Here is a 7,296-nt window from a genome sequence, read left to right on the forward strand (position 1 = left end):
CATATCAGAGCTTTTCAACCCAATCAAATACTAAGGCAACTAGAAAAGGAGTGTGGAAATCAGAAACCTTTGGGGTTAAGTCCCATTGGAGTACATAGTTCTCTTTGCCCTGGAGATTAACTTCCTCTCTCTTATTTCTCTATAAACTCCTCTCATATCACTCCTTATGAGCCAGAAAAACAGTTGGCATAAGTCAATCCATCCTATGTGTGTGTCCACTTTTGTGTCTGTGAATGTAAATAGTCTTTGGGTCCACACCTTCTTTCCACATGGATCTGGTCTCCCTGTGGATGTGGGAAAATTCTATAAACACTCTCTGGGAATAAAATTAGTTGTGGAATTTGAATAAAGACTGAACGGCTATTACTTGCAACAAATATTTGAAAAAATTTCAACATTATATTAAAAGGATGATACACCACAGCATAATGAAATCACAAGTTTTGTCTTCAGTATATATGTAAATACAACAAAGTTTTTTCTTAATTGAAAAATTTGTTGACATATTTTTTCCTACATTTGCTAACCCATTAGGATAATCAGATCACTGAATTTTATTACTGTATATATGATCCTTCATTACATATGATTGAAGTTCGTATTCTCCTTTATTTACTTGGTGAAACACATTCACAATGCTTAGGGATTAATCCTAGCTCTGTTCTCAGAAATCACTCTTGGTGGTGCTATGGGAACTGTAAGTGGTGCTGGGAATAAAACCTGGTTTTATTACATGCCGTATACATACATTAACCTCTGTACAACTTCTCTAGGTCCTTGAGTGTGAGTTTTGTTTTAAGAAATGATCTTTATCTTGTATTTCAAGATTAGTTAAACATAAGATAATATGTCCCTATAGTTCTGGGATTGAATAATTCAATATCATCTTAGCATTATATAAGTCACTACAGTTTTAATTTTTTTCTGATTTGTATTTTAAAAACATTTAGTATTATAATCTTAATATTATATATTAACACCTACACTCTTGATATATATACATATATATACATATATATATACACACACACATATATACATGAATGTGTGTGTTTGTGTGGTGTGTGTGGGGGGCAATACCCAGTGGTAAAAGAGGATATTCCAATACCCATCCTTGGGAGCTGAAAGTATTCTGGGAACTATACAGGGTAGTGAGGATCAAATCCAGGCCTCCTTGTATTTAGAGTACCATTTAGCTCATTGAGCTAAATCTTCAGCCCCTTGAATTTTAAGGAAATGTTAAATCACTGTGAGATATACAGTTTCAAGGTTGTTCATGGTTGGGTTTCAGTCATACAATGTTCCAAAACCTGTTCATTCATCACCAGTAACATTTCCCACCACCAATGTCCCCATATTCCTGTCTCCCAGCCCTACTCTCAGTCTCCAAGCACTTTCTTCTCTCTCTCTCTCTCTCTCTCTCTCTCTCTCTCTCTCTCTCTCTCTCTCTCTCTCTCTCCATATTTTCTTCTGAGCATTATGGTTTGCAATGCAGATACTGAAAGGTTATCATGTATATCACTTTATCTACCTTCAGCATTCAAATCTTGTCCAGAGTGATCATTTCCAACTTTTATTGTCATAATGGTCTATTCTATATCTTTTTTTTAAAATTTATTTATTGAATCACTGTGATAACAGCTAGAAAACTTTCATTTTTGAGTCTCAGTGGCACTGTAGCACTGTCTGTAGCACTGTCCTCCTGTTTTTCATCAATTTGCTCAAGTGGGCACCAGTAACGTCTCCATTGTGAGTCTTTGTTGTTACTGTTTTTGGCATATCGAGTATGTCACAGGTAGTTTGCCAGACTTTGCTGTGCGGGCGGGATACTCTCAGTAGCTTGCTGGGCTCTCTGAGAAGGGCTAAAGAATTGAACCTGGGTTGGCTGCATGCAAGGCAAACGCTCTACCCACTGTGCTATCGCTACAGCCTTGAGTCTCGGTAGTCTCGGTAAAACAATGATTAAACACCCATCCCTTCACCAGTGCACATTCTTCACCACCAAAAAAGCCCATTATACCCTCCATCCCACCCTTACCCCTGCCTCTGTGGCAGAAAACTTGCACATTACTCTCTCTCTAATTTGATTATATTCAATATTTTAACACCAGTCCCGCCATTATTATTTAGAATTTTCCCTCCCACACTCAGACCTGCCAAAAAGGCAACGTTTGACACTTTGTTTTGTATTGCTGGTTATGACTAACATGATTTAGTGCAGTTGCTATCACAGTCACATGCTCTTGGAATTCAAAAATTTTAATAATTAGGATCTGGAGAAATTTATGCCAACAGCTGCTCGGTTCCGAAATTCATTTGTGTGTCTCTGGGATCATGGTCATTAAGGAGCTTAATCAATAGCTGGGGGTCGTTTATGCGTGTCATCTCAGGGTCTTATTGGGCCAGGGGAGGAGAAGGACTGGCTCTTCCCCTATTCTGTGAGGCCTGGCATGTGTCAACACTGCTGGCGCGTACCTGCGTTTTCCATTGAGTTCTGGAAGATGGTGGCCACCAGCTTCCCAGGGAACAGGCGGAGGGACAGCACCCACTCCCATCTGGGGGGGCCTGGAGAAGGTGGCCTAAGGCAAAGTCCGGAGGCATTTCTGCCAAGAGCCATTCGGTTCTGAGATACATTTGTGTGTCTCTCTATTCTATATCTTAAGTCTTCTCATTAGTGGCAAGCTTCCAATCATGCACCCATATTCCAACTCCTGGGTCTTGTTTCTATTGTCCTTGAGTATTAGTCTCGTACTAATTTTTAAATATCCCACAAATGAGTGCATTCATTATATAGCTGTCTCTTTTTTTCTGACTCATTTCACCCAGCATGGTACATTCAATGTTCATCCAGTTATAAGCAAATTTAATGACTACAATTTTCTTGGTGGCTGTTTTAGTGTTCCATTGTATAGATGTACCATAGTTTCTTTATCCAGTTGTTTCTTCTCAGGCACTCTGGTTTTTCCAGATTCTGGTTAGTGTGAATAGTGCAACAACGAGCATAGATATGCAGATGGCATTTCTGCTGTGTGTTTTTTGAAAACACAATTCTTGTTACAGATTAAGGTTCTAAAGTACAGAAAATTTGTTCGTGAAACTCTTTTATTCAGCACATACATTACATGGAAGCAATAGTCACATAGGTTCAATTATATTGTGATGGATTTATACAAAGTTCATATTATGTATAAAATGCTTTTGTAATAGGAATTTTTGGTGAAAAATAATTTTCCTCCAAGATAGTAAAAATTCTTATGGTTAGAAGATCCATCACATTTTCTTTGAGCATCTTTAAGGTATAAATTGTCAAAGTGGAATTTTTTGTGGGAGAATTCTTTGCTTACCTTGATACACATAGATAATACCTTAGAAAACATCTGTGGGGAAAGAAAAGTGGTTCATTTAGTGGTTCTTCTACTGCTTTTTATCAACTTTCACCAAGATATTTTATTACATTTGTATTACATTGTTCCTTTAGTTACATTGCTTCAAATAAAATACATTAAAATTTTATAAAATATCTTTTTCCTAATCAAATTACTCTTACTCATATCACTATGATATGTTACTTCAATATGTTATATTAAAGTCATATGTTAATTTATTGCTATAAAGTAGCTTTTTAAAAAAAATTTATTGAATCACCGCGAGATAGTTACAAGCTTTCATGTTTGGGTTACAATCACACAATGATCAAACACCCGTCCCTCCACCAGTGCACATTCCCCACCACCAATATTCACTGTTTTCCCTCCCTTTCCCACCCTTCCCCTGCCTCCATGGCAGACATGATTCCCCATAATCTCTCTACTTTTGGGCATTATGATTTGCAATACAGACCCTCAAAGGTTATGATGTTTGGTCCTTTATCTACTTTCTGCACACTTCTCCCATATAAAGTGGCTTTTGATTGTTCTAGTAACCTACTGTAAAACATATAGTAAAATGTATCTACATTTTTCACATCAATTATAATACATTTAATAAAGTGAAGTGTCAATGATAAAATAGAAAATTAATACCAAGTTGTTAAAATTTTAAATATTATTTAAAGATTGATTTATTCACTGATGAATATGTTCTAGTAATATAATAAAAATTAATTATTAAATATAATTGGACTAATAGATGTTATATTAGAAGAAATAAACTTGTCTACTGCTTTATGCACATAATATTATAAATTAAAAAATATTTACATTAACTTTCATTACGACTAAAACAGTTGCTTAAGTTGCAACTTGCTAGTCTAAGGTAAACTTGTGAAATCCTCAGAATTTATTATGGTGACACCACCATTGTTATCTGACATTCAGATAATTATTCTTAATCCATTTTCAATGTTCACAGATGATTATTCTTAACCCATTTTCAATGTTCAACACTCTTTTCTAAATTGTACTTCCATCACCCAAACAAGAGTTGAGTTGATGTCAGGTATTTGAACTTGTTTTTCTTTAGAGTTACTTAGAGCAGCTTACCTAAAGCAATACACTCATAATTGTGAGTAGCTTTTACACTGAAAATTATATATAGAGTTTACATATGCACATTATATATAATTTTATGTATTCGATTACTCTTCAACAAAGGAGTTAAGTGCATGAGGTGGAAATAATAAAAATCAGAAATCCTATTGAACAAATAGTGTTGTTTGTTTGTTTGTCATAAATAATTAGTTATGACAAACAACAAAGACTGTGGATCACTATCTCACACTGTGAACAAAAGATAATTTGAAAGGAGTAAATACCTGTTATTAGAACTGAATCCATAAATACTTCAAGTAAAAAGGAATATCTCTCTACAATATTGAAGCCAGAGGCATTTTTAATTATGTATGCCACTGTCTAAATAAAAATAAATAAATAGACTATACCAAATTGAAGTTTTTGAAGAATAAGGGATTAGACTATATCAAATTATAACAAACCACTGATTCTCGCTGGGGATCAGGACCCAGAATGCTGGCACCTTGAGATGAAGTGTTACCCTGGGCAGATCTTCTAGAGAAATTTCCCCTGAAGAAAACCTTTACATCTGTTTATATTTATATTAAACTAAATCTCTATTAATGTTTATGCTTAACTAAACCTGTTTATATTTATACTTAATTAACATCCTTATAGCACAGCGGTAGGGCATTTGCCTTGCACGCAGCCAACATGGCCGACCCGAGTTCGATTCCTCTGCCCCTCTCGGAGAGCCCGGCAAGCTACCGAGAGTATCTTGCCCGCACGGCAGAGCCTGGCAAGCTCCCTGTGACGTATTCAGTATGCCAGACACAGTAACAACAAAGTCTCCAATGGAGACGTTACTGGGCCTGCTCGAGCAACATCCTTATACATGTAAAAGACTAATCCAACTAACGATTGTTTGTTTTTCTAATGTTTTACTAGTTCTAAGCAATAAATACATCAAGCTGAAGACAGTCAGGACTCTCAGTCCAGAGACTGTTAGCCTCCTGATACCATGCTTTTCCTCTCATTTCTGTCTCTCCTTAATCATCATATGCCCCGTCTTCAGGTCTATTTATCTAGGCTGCTCTCTGGTTGCTGGCACCTAAACAGGGACCTGATGCAATAAGGAAGTGTCTGATGATTGACTATAATTGGGAAAATAATCTAGACAAACCACAAGGATTCAGAACTGAAGAAAGGTATCCCCGCTGAAGCAAAGAACCAGTGAAACTCTAAAGCTAAGCGTGTTCTTGGAATTTGTTAATCAGGGTTATAAAGTGGCAAAGTACTTCCAAAGAGAGAAAGTACATGAAACTCCTAAAACCACACATAAGAAGTGAAAATAAAAAGGGAAACCTTTCTATAACTATTTTTTTTCTGATCAAGCTCCAAATTTATTTTTGCCAAACTAGCTTTTTATAATTGATTACATGAGGAAGTGGGCAAAATGGGGAATTAACAAAGCATGCAGATTTTCAGTGAATCAGAGTGTGGGCCCTAACAGCGGGCTCATGGCAGTTATCTCGGGCGTAGCTCAGAAACTTACACAACATATTTTAATCAATAAAATTTCAAGCTATTATGCAGTATTGTACTTGGCTTCCATCACAGGGAATTTTAGGTTTAAAACAATGGAAGAGAGTCATCTCAGAACGGAGAGAGGCCAAGAAAAGGGGAATTTATACCTGATTCTGTGTGGTCCCTTTGTTACTTGGGTTTTTTGGTTTTTTTTTTTTTTTTTGGTTTTAGAATCATTGAAAAAACAAGAAAGGGGACCTCAAATAAAGGAGGAAAAGGAAAGTAAGGAGGAGGAGTTACAAAAAGATTTGAACAGTTTCGAGGAGGGACAATCTGAGGAGGAAGAGGAGGAGGAGGAGGAGGCTAAAGACTCCTCTCAAATTGCTCCTGTTCAAAATATTAAACCTCCCCAAACTCAAGCACACCCCAAAGATTCAACAGAAAATTTGAAAATACCTAGCCTAAGAAAAAGGGAGGAGAGTGAGGGATGGACCTGGACTGCCAGATCACCCATTCCTCCCTCAGCTCCATTAGGATAAGAGATAGTAATGACAAAAGCCAAAGACAAAAGCCATTTTTATCAAGAATTCAGTGAGGAATTTGGCAGGCTTGACCCCATGCAAAGATTAAATGCTCAAATGTTTAAGGTATAAATATCTATTGGTTTTCATTGATAGCTTCAATGTATGAGCAGAAGCTTTTTCAATCTGTACTGAGAAAAATCAGAGAGATGGCTAGGTGTTTCTATGTACATTAGAAGAATCTGAATGAAGGAAGTCATTTTTTATCAACCAAATTCATAGGGTGAAAGAGATATTACTTTTCATTTTTATGGTAAGACTAGGTGTATCATTATGCTGCTTTGATATCTGTTGTGTTAGCATATGTGTTCTCTAAAACAGCAAACCTTTTTTCCCTCAGTAAGTCAGAGAGGACCTTCTATTCCTCCAGGGTTGAATCCTTGCAAATACTATTCCTCAGCCTAATCTATCTGATCTTTTCAGATATTGATAATTTCGGGAACCCAACCCATTCATTGTCTGGAGCCCATTAAAAACTAAGTTATCATGAGATTTCACCCCTTGTGCAGGTAGGGTCAGCGCCCCTTTGTCAGTAGGAAAAAGCTACTGAAATCTCTAGGGGATAATAATATAGGTAGGTAGATTAAGGAAGCCCCTGCCCCCAAGAACCTTCAATTCCTTCTATTTGCCCTATTGTGAGTGTGAAAACCCCCTAAGTGGAAAAACTGCACTCCCTTTGAAATTCTTTTTGGTCCGCTGCCACCATTCCAAATTAGCCTAAGAGAGGAAATGTAGGC

The sequence above is a fragment of the Sorex fumeus genome, unplaced genomic scaffold (genome assembly GCF_029834395.1).
Source record: "Sorex fumeus unplaced genomic scaffold, SorFum_2.1 ptg000095l, whole genome shotgun sequence".
In the NCBI taxonomy this organism is placed as follows: Eukaryota; Metazoa; Chordata; class Mammalia; order Eulipotyphla; family Soricidae; genus Sorex; species Sorex fumeus.